Source organism: Podarcis bocagei (assembly GCF_964188305.1).
Source record: "Podarcis bocagei genome assembly, chromosome: 12".
Taxonomy (NCBI): Eukaryota; Metazoa; Chordata; class Lepidosauria; order Squamata; family Lacertidae; genus Podarcis; species Podarcis bocagei.
The window spans coordinates 44,938,753-44,953,172 of record NC_138137.1 but is presented as its reverse complement, the minus strand read 5'-3'; positions in this window follow the sequence as shown (position 1 = coordinate 44,953,172).

Genomic DNA, 14,420 nt, shown 5'->3' with positions numbered 1-14,420 from the left:
AGGTGCTCCCAACAGTTGAGTCACCACTGCTTACTAAGAGAGGGATGAGTGAGGCAATGGAGAAGGCAGTGTGGTAAAAATTACTAGCTATTGTCACCCAGAAATAGATATCTACGGTTATCTACTGCTACAGGGAATCCTGGCAAAATAAATTTTGACAATCAATTCAAATTAGTCCTACTCTCCCCCCTGAAAAAACATTGACAACATATATTGGATATGGGGAAGAACCATGTTGTTTTTGCAAATGATGTGATATCTTTGAAATGACAAAATTGTATTTTGTTCGGTTTTCACCTATACCCAATCACTTCATGAGTGGTAGAGAGACAATGTGGTGTAGATTGCTGGACTACAACCTAGAAGACCAGGGTTCAAACCCCCATTCAGCCATGAAGCTTGGGCCAATCACTATCTCTCAACCCAACCTACTTCCCATCATTGTTGTGAGGAGAAAATGGGAAGGTAGCAGGAACAATGTGCACCAACCCCCCTGAGCTCCTTCTAGGAATGGTGTGCTCTAAACATAATAAACATAGCAATACAAAGACAACCAATGTAAAAATATTAAAATAAATAAAATTGCTGTAAACTCTCTAGGGTAAAAAACAACAACACTATACAATAAAAGCTAACAAAATAAAAAACCCCTCTCTATAAAATTAGAACTGTGTCTCTTTTTTCCTCCCTCCAATAAAATCCAGATGAGAAGAAATGTTGACACCTGGCCTATAGTAATCACCCCACGCCTCAACAGAACTTTATTGACTGAGCAATGGCAAGGTAGAGGAAATAAGACAAGTTTACACCTTCTCTACTCTTCACACCCAGACAAGGGTCTAATCTGAACCAGGATTTTAGCTTTCCAGATTTCCCCGGCTATTTAAAAATGCACCAAAGAACTGTGTTGTATATATTGGCACTTTAAAAAAAAGGGGGGGACAGCAATGTGGCGAGTCAGGTTTGTGCCTCTACTGCCTTGGAGAGAACATGAGGAAATGATTTGGGGCTGGATTATTTTGTTCAATAAAACCAGCATGTGATGTTCCAGCAAGTCATCGCCATCAAAAGCATTGAAGAAAGCAGTGCTTAAGATGAAAGATCTTCAGAAGGACCCGTTGTCTGTGAATAATTTCCATGCAAGGGTGGAGCGGTTCACATTTACCAAGTGTCACGAGACGAGTGAAGTAGGAAGTTATGGTATGCATTTCCACGCTATTTTGGAGGCAGGGGCTGGAAATTTGCGATTCCACCATAAAGTTTAGATAGACCCAGTTGTTGTTTCTTTAGATTAAGCACATACTTGTGGGGTAATGTACCAGGGTGGGTGAGTGGTGAAGCAATAGATGCAATAAAAGTTTAATCTATGCAGAAAAATTGATACCTACTCGTAATCCTAATGAGTCTATGAAATTTTATAGAGTGATTCCAAAAGGCTACACTGTAAGTGAGCAGGCAAGGCACTGTTGGTTTTAACTTTGGTACAGCACCTAGGGCAGAGTATTATGAGGCACACAGAGCTGATCTCTTTTTATTAGGCAGTACACTTGGGAGAGTTAGAATAGACCACATAAAATGAAACAATCATATGTTGTACCCAGGATATGGTTTGAAGGCACATGAGACCACCCTTATTTGAAGCTAAGCAGGTCTGGATCTGGAGCACAGGGACACAGGAAGCTGTCTTATGTTGAATCACATCCTTGGTCCATCCAACTTGGCATTCTCTCTCTCTCTCTCTCTCTCTCTCTCTCTCTCTCTCTCTCTCAAATCAGTGACAGAGAATTCTTTGGCAAACAACATTCTGAGGACTTCCAAATCAATTGAAAAAAGAAACAAGCATGTATTTACAAAGGTATTTGCAAAGGCATTTCATTTAGAAAGGCCACTGGCCTGTACATTCAAGCTGGCTCCCACAAATAGGACTTCTTTGATTCCGCTTGCTATAATTACCAAGAGCGAAACTATGATGTCAGGCCCACAGGTATGCCTGTTGTGAGCCTTGCCGGGAAATACTGTTTACACTTAAATTTCAGCCTCTTTCTTCCTTCAAGACTGTCTGTTCTCAGCTACTGAAGCACAAAATAACTCATTCTTCTCTCTCTCTCACCCCCCTTCCCTTGTTCTTATTATGCGTACAAGAGACAGTGTTCTCCTTAGCAGAATAATTAGGAAAGATTAAAAGTTCCCAGAGCAACAAGAGAACAACTATAGAACAGTCATAAACCCCATTACAGGCAGAAACTCTATTTATTTACTCATTCATTCATTTATTTAGAGCCCAGCGCAAAAGTCTTCATTCAAGTAAAGGTCAAAGTGAGATCTGTGGGAAATTGGTGCTAGCTAAAAATTACAAAAATGCATTAAAAATAAGAATACAAGTACTTATCTGACATCTAGCCTTACTTTCAACATTCACAACAAGCCCATACCAGATGGTCAAAGCAGACAGGGGAGCGTACATGGACCAGAAAGTGAGATCCCAATGGCAGTCTCTACCACTGGACCTATATATATGCTTTTCCTAGACTTGTAGCCAATGAAATTTTACTCAGAGTAGACCTATTGAAGATAGTGAACCTAAACTAGTTAAGAACATATGAAGAGCCTACATGATCAAGCCAATGGCTTCTCATAGTGGCCAACCAGATGCCTGTGGGAAGCCCTCAAGTCCTCTCCTCACCCTTCCAGCAACCTTCAGAAGAATACAGCTTCCAACCATGGAGGCAGAGCTTAGCCTCCATGATGACTAGTATCCATTGATAGCCTTATACCCCATGGATTTGTCTCATCCAGGCTTCCTCAACCTAGGCCCTCCAGACGTTTTTTGGCCTACAACTCCCATGATTCCTAGCTAGCAGGACCAGTGGTTAGGGATGATGGGAATTGTAGTCTCAAAACATCTTGAGGGCCGAGTTTGAGGAAGCCTGGTCTAATCCCCCTTTAAAGTCATCCAAGTGTGCTTTATGGGTTTGAGTGTTGGACTAAGACTGGGGAGAGTCAAAATTCCAATCCCTGCTGAGCCATGAAGCTTATCGGGTGGCCTTGGGCAAGTCACCAACTCTTTGCCTAACCTATATCACAAGGTTATTTTAAGGACAAAGTTCAGGGGGAAGGAGCCATGTGCACTCCCTTGAGCTCTTTAAGAAGAAGGCTGGACAAAGAATATAGCAAATAAATGTTAAGTTGAGGTTCAGCTACAGCTGAGCTGAAATTTCTCAAAAATTGTGGGGGTGGGGATATGAGAGTTTTCTTTTTCTCACTCCTCTAGAAAAAAGAAGGCCAATTTGTTTTTCTCCCTCTCTCATCAGAGTAGAAGTCATGAACATCCAATGATGTGGCTGTCAATGGCTACCAGTCATGATGTCTATGCTCTGCCTCCACAATCGGAGCAGTATGTTTCTGGAAACCAGTTGCTGGGAACCACCGGAGGGCCAAGTGTTGTCATGCTAAGGTCCTGCTTGCAGGGTTGCCATGTGTCCTATTTTTACATCTTCTTTTTCAGGGTTAAATTTGAGACAAATTGCATTTATTTGCTACGAATGGCCACCATAGCATCCTCTTTTTTGCTCTTCAAAATATGACAACTTTATTTATGAGTTTCCAACAGGTATCTGGTTAGCCATTGTGGGAAGTTCGTTTGCCCTCATCGGTTGGGCAGCTTTGTGGGCAGGCACCAGTGAACTGGCCTCTAGCAGGCCGAATTGTCCTCCTGTCGCCCAAGTGGCCAAGGGCAGCAGGAATGTAGGGGACATTGCCCTGGGTGCGGTGCCAACTGACCAGTAGTGGTGCATGGCACCGCACCCAGGGGAAGGTCAAATACCAGACCTGCAGGGCCTTTTGGCCTCTTGCTCTCTGCGCCAGTTCTCCTGCCTACACTCCCTTAGTTTAGGCTTTGTGTATGGTATGACGTTGCTGTGGACAATGCCGGTTGCTGGATTTTGGGGTCCCCCCCTTCTGGGAAATTGGCTCCACCATTTGGGTTTCTGCCTACCCCATAGCAATTGTCATAACTTTGTAAGGCAGATAGGCATTGGGTAAGCCTAGTCTTGGTTGGAGGGGAGGTTGTAGCCTCCATCTGCCCCTCCACAGGTAAGGGTATCTTGTTGAAAGGATCTGGGAGGAGTGGCTCCTGACCGCTTCCCAGACGGGGGCTTGGGCCATACCACTCCTCCCACAGGACTGCTTGTGGGATGCCCCGATTTGACGTAGGTCATAGGGCACCCCCCCCCCCGTGGCTTCACCCTTAGAAACACTCCCAGCTGACAGGTGGGAGTGACATACGCAGTTGCTTACCTCAATTGCCTATGGCCAAACCTTCACATCTGTAACCAATAAAGTTGTGGCCTTATTTGATCCCGAAAACCAATATCCTGTGTATAGTCTGGTTATTTGGTCCTTAGGGAACAGGATGGTGACAGGGCTTCATCACGCAACAGAATGCTGGACTGGATGAGCCATTGGCCCAATTCTTATGTTCCACTGTCATTGCTCATGATGAGCCCCATCCTGAGAGGTGATTGGAGAACTTCTCCTTCCCCTGGTGAAATTCAGCAAAGTGGTTTCCCCAAATTCTCTTTCCACAAACAGGGTGGATGTTCTTCTTGGTTAATGCCAACAGGGTCAACCACACTCACAGGTATCAGTGAGCTTTATTATAGAGTTTAATACCCCCTTTGCCTTCACAATGATCCAGCCCGTTTCTGCATTTCCCGTGACATTTTCCAATAGGCAATTCTTGTTACAGAACGTAAGTGACATTAATACACCAGCTGTCATGTAATGCATTTAAACTTGCCTCCTACTGTACAAGGCAAATGCATTTTCTCTCTAAACACAGGAACTCAGAGTGCAGCTTAATGGGAAGGCAGGAAATGGGATAATTGGTTAAAGAGATTCACAGTGCATTATTATTGTTTCTTAGTTCTACTGTAATTTTATGGAGCTCTTTGATTTATGAAGCAAACAAAAGAGTGAAAAGATAACTTGTTCCTTCCGAGTTACGCTCTGCTGCTTTTCCTCCAGAAATTAAAGTGCTGATGCGGGAGAGGGGGGTTAGGATGGGACACCTCAGATATTATCTTTATTTGCCAGGGTTTAGGATTTGCAAAGAACACAGTGGCTCTCAGGTGTCTATGTGATCTTGACAGCAGAACTGAGACTGGAAAAGGTACAAAACCACAAGCAATTGGCTAACTGACTCACAGTTTAATGTAACTGCAATTGCTGGAGGTTTTTCAGCAATGTCTGGCTCGGGAGATGGGGTCAACCTAAACTATGCATATGATATCCTTCTGAATGCAGTAGGTATTTGATGTAAGGACCTGTTTTGGTATAATTATATCCAGCATTAGAATTAATCCAGTATTAATTGCACACAGATTAATTTTCAGGGCATTTCATACATGGTGTCAGGGGTCGGCACAGCCAGGCAGTTGCAGATGGCCCAACTCTCTGGAGGGGCCACTGCCTCCTCTCTCTTCCTTTTATTTTCCCCCTAATGTGGCACATAGAGTCCAGTCTACATTGGATGGAAGCCATTCGTATCCCTAACTGGAGATGCCAGGGATTGAACCTTTGACTTTTTGAATGCAGACTTTCTGTTATTGAGCCACAGCCATTCCTTATACAGTGGTACCTCGGGTTAAGTACTTAATTCATTCTGGAGGTCTGTTCTTAACCTGAAACTGTTCTTAACCTGAAGCACCACTTTAACTAATGGGGCCTCCTGCTGCTGCTGTGCCGTTGCTGCGCGGTTTCTGTTTTCATCCTGAAGCAAAGTTCTTAACCCAAGGTCCTATTTCTGGGTTAGCGGAGTCTGTAAACTGAAGCGTCTGTAACCTGAAGCATCTGTAACCCGAGGTACCACTGTAATAGCAACGCTCTTTAGGGGGAACAGAGACATTATGATGAAATTAAAATGGCAGGCATGAGTAGCAGAACTTGCTGGCTAGACAGGCTTTTGTGCTCCTGCTTTTCCTAAGGGAAGGGGATGGGGTTTGGGTGGGGGGAATTGGTACCACAGTGCCCATAGAGGGAGAGGAAACTGCTACTGTTGCCTCAGCCATAAGGGTAAGGGGAGTCACAATTGCTGACGTACCAATAGGAAGCTTCTATACTTTGGCCATGGGAGGCTTCACTGCTGTTGGAGGCCCCACCTGGGAGAGTTACTGCCCCCACCCTGGCTCACCATCAAATGGCACTAGTCCTGGGGAATTTGCTAGACATCTAAATTTATCATGGTTTTCCCTCCCTAGCAACTAAAGGAGTTTAACAAAGTTACTGGATTATCCTGAATGGCTTAGAATCTCTGAATGCTACATCTCTCTGAATGTCACAACCACCTAGAGCCTGGGAGTGAGGGCTGGCTACAAGCAGTCCAAATTTAGACACACTAAGAAAAGCGAAGAGAAAAAGTGGTTTTTGCTGGAAACTGCTAAAACTGTGAGAACAGCCTTGGTGTGGAAGGGTAATGCACAGCTGTTGATCTTTGGAAAATCTAATGCAGGATTTGTGCTTGTGCTTCCAACTTTATGAATCTGGGTGCTTCGCCATTGCTTCTATGTGTATTTATAAATGAAGACAAAGTGAAAAACAAAACAACAATAAGCATAAGTCCCACTGTTTCCTCCCAACGAAAGGTAAAAGAGCTCTGTGGTGCTGTCCCTGAATTCTTCTCATTGCTCCACACACCACAAGTCCCAGAAGATTCTGCCACATTCCTCAAAGAGCTTTAATAGAAGGCTTGCAAAAATGACACACCTGGATTCTGAAGTGCTCATCAAAAGTGATTAGCAAGAAGGCGCAGGGAATAAACAATAGGTAGAGCCAGAGCCAATGGCAGACAGGACCAACTAATTGTAGTTTTCTCCCAACCTTCTCCCTGCTGAGAGAGAAACACTGAAACTAAGGAAGAAAAAGATGGCTTACCTACCATCCAAGCACTGCCCATTGGTGTGGCCTGGGAGATAGATATGGAGAGGATGGTGGATTAACCAGGGGGATTAACCTAGGTGAGTGGAGCAGGGGATGGGCAACAACCCTGTCCATCTTCTTTGGAACCCTGTTTTACAACATGAAACCATCATGTAGGATTGCTTCTCCTTCCTTTTGGTTCTTTTCCTCCACTTCTCTCCCCCCCCCCCCAACCATCATGATTCCACTCAAGGGTATTATGCCCTGGATAATAGCAACAATAATAAAAGGTTCATTCGTCAAGCATACAGTGAACCATTCAGGGACCGATTTGTCCTAGACTCCAGAGGCGGAGAATGAAAAACTCATGTGAATGATGATGGGTGAGAAGGTCACCATTTCCTTCTTATATAAAATAGATTTGGGTCCCTGTTTTATTTCCTACTTTCTCTCCCCCCCCCCCATTTCTGGAGGGGATTGTCTTTAAGTCTCTCTTTCTCTCTCTCCGACTCTCTCTCTTCCCCCTCCCTTTCCATGATTTATGGTGTGTTTCACACTTTGTTACCTTTCTCTGCATTGTAAATGTCAGGGTGCCACATCTGAGTGATGGGAAGTTAACATGCCATGGGCTTTTATTGACGAATCTTGGGCTGGTGCATTGGGGGGTGTTTTCCGTGGGTAAAGCACGGCATTTATTACCCAAACCTTCTGACACTTGCAATGATAACATATGAATGAGAAGAAACACTGTCAAGCCGTTCTCCACACATTGGATCAGAGTGTGCATTTCAGGGTCACTATATATAAACATCCAGAGGTATATTTTTAAATGCCTGCCACACCTCACAGGAACACATGAATTTGCTTCATGTCAAGTCATCCATCTGAGTATTGTCTGTTACCAGCAACAGCCAGTCCACTGCCCACCAGAAGAAGTGGAATATGTGGTCCTCTGGATGTTGTTGGGCTGGAACTCCCATCATCCCTGACTATTGGCCATTCTTGTTGTTGCTGGTAAGAGTTATAGTCCAATAACATCTACAGGGCATAAAGGTGAGTGCTGGAAGATTTGGGAGACAGAAAAGAAAGTACTTCTTCACGTGAAAGGTTAAACTGTGGAACTCACTCCCACCGGAAGCAGTGATGGCCACCAACTCTGATGGCTTTAAAAGAGGATTGGACAAATTCATAGAGGTGAGGGCTATTAGTGGCTATGGTTTGTATCCATGGCTGGAGGTAGTGTGCTTCTGAATACCAGTTGCTGGGAATCACAGGTGGGGAGAGTTGTGGTTGCAATCAGCTCCTGTTTGTGGACTTCCCAAAGACATCCAGCTGTCCACTGTGAGAACAGGATGCTGGATTAGATGGGCCATTGTCCTCATCCAGCAGCCTTTTCTTACATTCTTATGGCACCAGATTGGCTACCCTTAGTCTACACTAGCGGTAACTTGCTGTGGTTCTCCAGGGCTTCAGAAAAGAATCATTCCCAGCCCTACCCAGGGATTTCTCCATTGAACCAGGGATTTTCCCTATTGGCCAATGCAGCCCTCACCTCTTTATTCCACTTCTATATCACCTGGGTACACCAGGGATTGAACCTGGGACCTTTCATCTGAAAAGCATGAGTTCCCCTACTGAGTCACAGCCTTTTCCTACTGGCCAATCCATCTCTGGGCTCTTCATCCCACTTGCACATTAGGATTCCTAATATTTTGCTAAAGCACCAATTGAGCAGAAATCATGCAAAGGACTAAGAAAACATCTCGAGGGAATGCTCACCACCCCTTTAAACATTTCAGCAAGCATTATATTTCAAGTCAGTAAACATAGTACAAGATTTCCTAATTAATTTAATAAGTTAGCTGCTTTACTGGGCATATGCTGAGATGTCGGGAAGCCTTCTCCTTCCAACCATATGGGTTCTGGGTTGTTTGTTTCCTCTTCTGTTTTTTAGAGTAGGCATTTAGTATTATACACACATCCCTTGTTTGTGTTCTGCTTGCTCTTAAATCAATAAAGCATTCATATGTCCTTTGCAGGATATGACTGCCCTTGAGTAGACAAAATGTTGTTTGTGTCATTGTGAAAACATGACACACTTGACATTTGTAGAAACAGCAATTACCCAAAATAATAAAGGGGAAAGGGAAATTACACAGAAAGACCATAAGTAATGTATCTGGTTCCTACTATCCACGCTATGGTCAGGAGACACGTTCAAACAAATGAATATCTTTTTTTTTGTAAGAATCATAATAACAAACCTGTCAGAATTCAAATCATTTGTGGACTGCATAACAATCAAAAATATGTTTCTGGAGACATTTTGAATGAGTGCATTATGCTCAGCCTCCTTGACTGCTATTTCTTATTGAAGGAACTTTTGTTTCAGTGAAATCAAAGTTCAAGATTGCATGTGCCATTGTTTAAAAAATTATCAGCCCCTAAACTAAATGGCACCTCAGGTGAAGAGCACCTTCAGTGACCTCTTCCACTTATTTCGCTTTTGAAAATCTTACTTAATTGCATTTTTAACCCATTTCTTGACTTTGACGAACAATTTGCATGTCTGATTTCTTTCTGTTAGTTAAGATGATAAATTTGCATGCATGAATCTTATCATTGTCACTCATACTCTGTGCACACTCTTTGTTGAATGGGCACTGATGTGGTAAGCATGCCCCCCCCCATATTAAAAATGCACATAGGTCATGATGCACTCCTTCTGAACTTGGTTATCCAGGTGACCTAAACCCAGCCCTATTAGCCTCTGCTCCTGTATCTTTGACTACAGCTTGATCCGATAACGCCCCAGTCTGTGAAAAGCTTCTGTGATGGAATTAAATATATGAATCCATGTGGACCCGTGGGGGGGGGCGGGTAAACAATAAAAAGAAATGGTTGGGTGCCTGGATTCGAAACATGAGGCTAGCACACAGAGAGTCCCAGTAGCAGAGTATTAAATGCACAAAAATAAGAAACACAGTGTTGGAAATATAGGTTGTTATACCCTTCTTATCCTATTCATCTGCACAATGAGCAGACCACACACTGTTAAGTAAGTTTAAAATGATTTAATTACAGATTCAAGGTCTCAGTCATGCATTGTTCTATGCAGCAGCAAAGATAATACAGTCAAAATACTCTTGGGTAGGAAATATTGAATGTAGTTCCAGACACATGCTCTAAGCTTGGGAACAAGCTTACACACATCTTCCTTGGTGGGTTTACAGGATGCAGAGAGAGAGAGAGAGAGAGAGAGAGAGAGAGAGAGAGAGAGAGAGAGAGAGAGAAATAGAGAGAGAAATAGAGAGAGAGAGACCTAGCTATCTAGCAATACAACTCTGTGGTCCTTTAGCCTTCCGTGCACTAACTAGCATAGTTATGTTTGACTCTCATAGATTCCTCTGCAGATGTCTACATATCAAGTTGGGGTTAAGCATGCAACTTAACTTAAGTATGCAAAAAACTAGGGGTTTTTTGTGGGGAGGTCTTTTTACAAGTTGGCAACACTAGAAGCTAATGATTGTGGAATTTTACTCAATGGAGTCAAATGACAATAATCTTATTATCTCATATATAGTACAGGAAAGAGGGCCAGGATGAAATTTTTTAAGGCAGCTACATACATTGAGGTGTATCTAACTAAATTGCCATGCATGCAGACCAACTTGCATGGGTGCAACAGAACCTCCCCTCCCTCTATCCCTCCTCTACTCCCCCTAATCTGCTCTAGGTTCCCCCCCCCAACCTTCCAGAACAGATCTGAGATCAGTGAAGGGGGCACATAGGGGGAGAAGGTGATGGATTTTGACTGCATTTGCAGAAGCTGTTGGGTGTCCAAATGGCCTCCTGAAAGTTGTCAAATGGCTTCTTCCACTGCCCAACCAAAAAGCAAAAGAGATGCAAAGGATGCTACACAAAGGCCAATAGGCTTTGCTGGCAGATTACTTTTTATAAGGTGGGAGTTTAGGAATTATGTTGCTGCCCAAGTTTGCATCTCAAAGCTGTCCTCCAGGAACAAGAGATGCAGATTAAGATTGTCCAAAGAAGAGGAGGAGGAGGAGGAGGAGGAGGAGTTTGGATTTGATATCCCGCTTTATCACTACCCTAGGGAGTCTCAAAGCGGCTAACAATCTCCTTTTCCATTCCTCCCCCACAACAAACACTCTGTGAGGTGAGTGAGGCTGAGAGACATCAGAGAAGTGTGATTGGCCCAAGGTCACCCAGCAGCTGCATGTGGAGGAGCGGGGAAGCAAACCCAGTTCACCAGATTACGAGTCCACCGCTCTTAACCACTACACCACACTGGCTGAAAGATCAACAGCTAAATCTCACACACACACCCAAATTGTACTTTGATTCACTTTTTTTTTAAAAAAAACCAAGCAATCTGTTGGAGGATGTCAACCCAAAGTATTCACTTGTGGCCAGCACATTTCTAAAGATGAAATCAAAGCTCTTTTTTGAAGCACATCATTTGAGCATTGTTTTAAAATTATGCCTGCAACATGGTTAGTTCAAATGATCTCAGCCCACCTTTGATATCTGACCCCATGTTATTTTTGTGGAACCATTTTGTCAATGCAAAAGAACAGAAAACTTTTGTCAGAAGATGAACACTGGGGAATAATGGGGGGGGGCATCCTTCTTCCTGTGAAGTGTGAAGAATAAACTAAAGAGGATTTGGAATGGATTTAAGAAGACAACTATTTGAGCCAAGGCTGAGTCACTGAGCAAGTTCAACAGCGCACAGCCTCAAGTCCCTCGCGAGGCTGAGCACTGCATTTGCTGGTGTTCTTTTGGCACCTCTGCTAGGCAGCTCTTCCCTGAAAATAGCATAGCAATGCAGCATGCAAGCATTTGTTCCAGCTGTTATGGACAGGAGGCAGACAAATAGGGCTGATAGATTTAAGGATGGAGAGCCATTCTATACCTTCACTTCTCCTGGTGCAGCAATGGGTGGCAGTTCCCCAGGCCATTCTCTCCCTGGCATCCACTTTCTTTCTTTTACTGGTATCAGGGCTCAGAAGAATATAAGAACGTCCCTGCTGGATTAGACCAAAGGTCCATCAGTCCAGTGGACAACTAGATGCCTACAAGGAATCCCAAAAACAGAATGCAGATGTGTTAACACCCTCCCTGCTCATTATCTCCAGCAATTGGTATTCAGAGATGTAATCACTCTGATACTTAGGGTAATATATAGTAGGAATGCCATATTTTGAAAAGCATAAAAGAGGACACAATTGCCAACTTCTATTTTTAACTATGGATCACTGTGATGATCTCATTTTACATACCCATGAAAAAGAGGATGTGTCCTGGAAAAAGAGGACATATGGCAACCCTAATATATAGGCATCATGACTAGTTCAGTGGTAGAATACCTGCCTTGTAAGCAAAGGTCTCAGGTTCAATTCCCATCATCTCCAGGTAGGGCTGGGAGCATCTTCTGCCTGAAACCCTGGAGAGCTGTTGCCAGTCAGTGTAGACAATACAAAGCAAGATGGACCAATGGTCTGACTCAGTATAAGGCAGTATGTGTCTCTATATTGATACATGGAGTAGGCTCACAGCAAGGCAACTGTGCTACTTCAGCAGATTTAAAGGTGTGTGAGTGTTCTCTGGCAATCTTAGGCCAAAATAACTGGGATTTCTATACATAGCATTCTCTAAGGCTTTCGGGTTGAGTAGAGCTGCAGAACTCCAGCAAAACTCTAGGCCAGTCATGAGCCAAAGCAAGGCACTATGTTCAGTAAATATGGAGCTCCCTCAATTCTCCTTTGGAAAGGAGAACTGGTAGCAGATAGAGAAGAACATGTTTGCTACTGAGCTTCAGAGTCCTCCTGGTTTAGAAGGATCTGACTGCCAACTCCATAGAAGCATTCATGGTTCTTTGAATTGTCATGTAGCAAGGTAGCATCCCAAGCAACCCCTAAGAAGGACAACTTTATGACCCATACAAAAGAAGCTGGCAGCAGGACCTTGAGGAAGGTCAGCCAAAGGCTGGCTGAAACAGACATCAAGCCAGCTGCTGATGTCATCACAGGATGGTGCCCCAGGGTGGAGGCTGCCAATCCATTTAAGGTTCGAGAAGAGGCCTTGGAGCAATGGGCAAGAGTTCTGAGGAAGGAAGGCTATATGGTCAGCTTAAAGGTATTACTTTTACTTTTAGTAGATGCCTTTCTGCAGCATTTTTTGAAAATTGAATGGATCACCGAGGCACCACAAAGTGCTTCAGGTACTCCTGTGTTGATTATGCCATTTTGCATAGTTCCTCCTTCACCTCTTACAACCTTTAAAACTCCACAGAAGTGGAATACAAAAAGGGAGGTGTGAGGAGGTCGTTGAAATAAGTGAATGAAAGATAAGATATTGAAATTGTTTGATGTGTTTTAAACTCTTTTTGTTTGGTTTTGTTAGTTTAATGTGTTAGTGTTATGTAGTGTTTTTGTATTGTATTGTTTGTTTTTTGTAGTGTTTAAATTGTTGGAAAAGTAATAAATATTATTTTCAAAAAAAAAACAACCTTTAAAACTCTGAGACACCCAACTTCAGCTCAAGATTTTCAATTCATCTGACGCCAGTGCACACTCTTAATTTTCATGCTGTGACTGTAATACATAAAATAACCCTATGGCTCCCATTTTCAAACTCTAGTTACTAATTTCTAGTTGACTTCTAATAGCAAATCCACAATAGGAGTAAATGGCTTGATGCCTGAATTCGGAAACTGAATAGAGACACTAACTTTTCCTGTTCTTTTTCACCCCAAAAGAAAAATGCCTACTTATTCCCCCCCCCCAAAAAAAATTACCTTTCAGGATTTAGTCTGAATCACAATGGAAAGTGGAGCCTTTACATATCACATAATTAAATACTCTTTTATGTCAGGCATTGTAATTTGGCTTAATCCATAAAAATGTAAGACGATTTAGGAATTTTAGCTTTATATGTGTGTATATATACAAAGGTTTCTTTTCACTCAGACAGGCACCACGAAGAGACAAGCAAAGCAATTAGCATATTAAGCCAAAATGTTGAAAGCTTTTAATCCTTTTTTCCGTATTAAATATTTGCTGAATGGAAATGTTTGATCTCTGCTTACATTGGAAAAGAGCAATATTGAGAGCTGTAGGTATCCTCCCCGCCCCAAAAAGATAGAGGAAAAATAATAAAACAACATTACTGCTTATTTAATTTCTAATATACATGCATTCTTATTCTTTGGCATTTTTCTTGTCCTTGTGCTACAATTTAAGTGGCTGGTTTGGGCCCAGAGGGGGAGGGAGGAACAACCCTCTTCAGCTACTGCCAGTATCTCCTCACTGAAAAATATGTACATTTACACATGGAAGTTTTTGCAGTTCTCCTTATCTAAATTTCTCCCTCCCTGGATTTTGGCATTTTGAATTAACTTCTCTTTCTCCCATAGTAATGCATGTGGAATGGCCTTTTGTTCTGTGACTCATTTCCAAGTCTTTTGCAGTTCTTTCATGTAA